This window comes from Aethalodelphis obliquidens, unplaced genomic scaffold (assembly GCF_003676395.1).
Source record: "Aethalodelphis obliquidens isolate GAN/ISIS:26980383/991018 unplaced genomic scaffold, ASM367639v1 scaffold30, whole genome shotgun sequence".
Lineage (NCBI taxonomy): Eukaryota > Metazoa > Chordata > Mammalia > Artiodactyla > Delphinidae > Aethalodelphis > Aethalodelphis obliquidens.
In genome coordinates, this window is record NW_020837974.1 from 6083741 (window position 1) to 6085311 (window position 1571).

Genomic DNA, 1571 nt, shown 5'->3' on the forward strand with positions numbered 1-1571 from the left:
CATGGTCCACAGGATGGTGCTTGTACAAACCTGGTACTTGGCCAAAGGCCAATTTTCACTAACAGGAGCCAAACAGATCTTGATTCTGGGCAAAGTAAGCCTCAAGGACACAGAGATAAGTCTTGGTCTCTCTTGTCCCCATCTTGGTCAATTTGGATTCTATTTCACAGAGTCTACACTGCTCCCAGACTTTACCACCAATTCCCAACATTTCCTCTCTATTGAAATGGGCAAACTCCTGGTTTCAGCTGCTGTTCTCAATATAGCTCACTGAAATATTGCAGGAATACCTGTTGACTATTTGCAGTTCTTTAATCTGTCAGATGCTTGTTGCTTCTGCTTCCTTTTACAGAATGGCTTGAGACCATGCTAGTTTTGTAACTGTTGGTTCCACCACCTGGTTTTGTTGTAAATGTCCATGGGTTTCAGCTTTGCAATCCTAGTTGCTCTGTTGTTTTTTTTTTTTCAGTTATACATACATCTATCTATCTACACATATTCTTTTTCAGATTCTTTTCCATTATTGTAGGATACTACAAGATATTGAGTATAGTTGCCTGTGCGATACAGTAGGTCCTTGTTGTTTACCTATTTTATACATAGTAGCGTGTATCTGTTAATCTGAAACTTTTGATTTCTCTCTCCCCTGCCCCCACCACCATCCCCTTTTGGTAAGTTTGTTTTTGTGTCTGTGAGTCTATTTCTGTTTTGTAAATAAGTTCATTTATATCATTTTTTAAGATTCTACATATAGGTGATATCATATGATACTTGTCTTTGGTTTACTCCACTTAATACGATAATCTCTAGGTCCCTCCATGTTGCTGCAAATGGCATAATTTCATTCTTTTTTATGGGTAATCATTCCAGTGACTGTAACTACCACACCTTCTTTATCCATTCATCTGTCGATGGACACTGGGTTGCTTCCATGTCTTGGCTATTGTAAATAGTGCTGCTGTGAACATTGGGGTACACGTATATTTTTTAATTAGAGTTTTCTCCAGATACATGCCCAGGAGTGGGATTGCAGGATCATATGATGCTCTGCGTGTTTTTTAGGAGGGATTTGGGGAGATACAAAAACTATAGCACTATCGTCACTAGCTTCTCTTGTGTCCTTTCTTGAGAGCAAGGGAAACCTTCACAAAGATATCCTGACAGACTGCCCTACATATATCCTTCGCTAGAATTATAACATGTGCCCATGCATAAATAAACCCAGGGACGAGGATGGTGTTAGACCATGATCAGCATCAAGATTCACTTCCTGGAATTAGAACAGACAGAAATTCACTGGTGGTCCCATGGTTAGGACTCCATGCTTCCACTGCAGGGGGCCTGGGTTCGATCCCTGGTCGGGGAACTAAGATCCCCCAAACTATGTGGTGTGGCAAAAAACAAACAAAACAAAACAAAACAAAACAGACAAGGAAGAGCACATAGGCACATAAGTGGTGAGAAACTGAATCTGAATGGGGCTCTGCCTGAAAGAAGCAAGGCAGCAGCAGTGGACAAGGTGACAGATTTGAGTATAAAACTAAGAGTGTTAAGAGCACCATTTTCCCAAA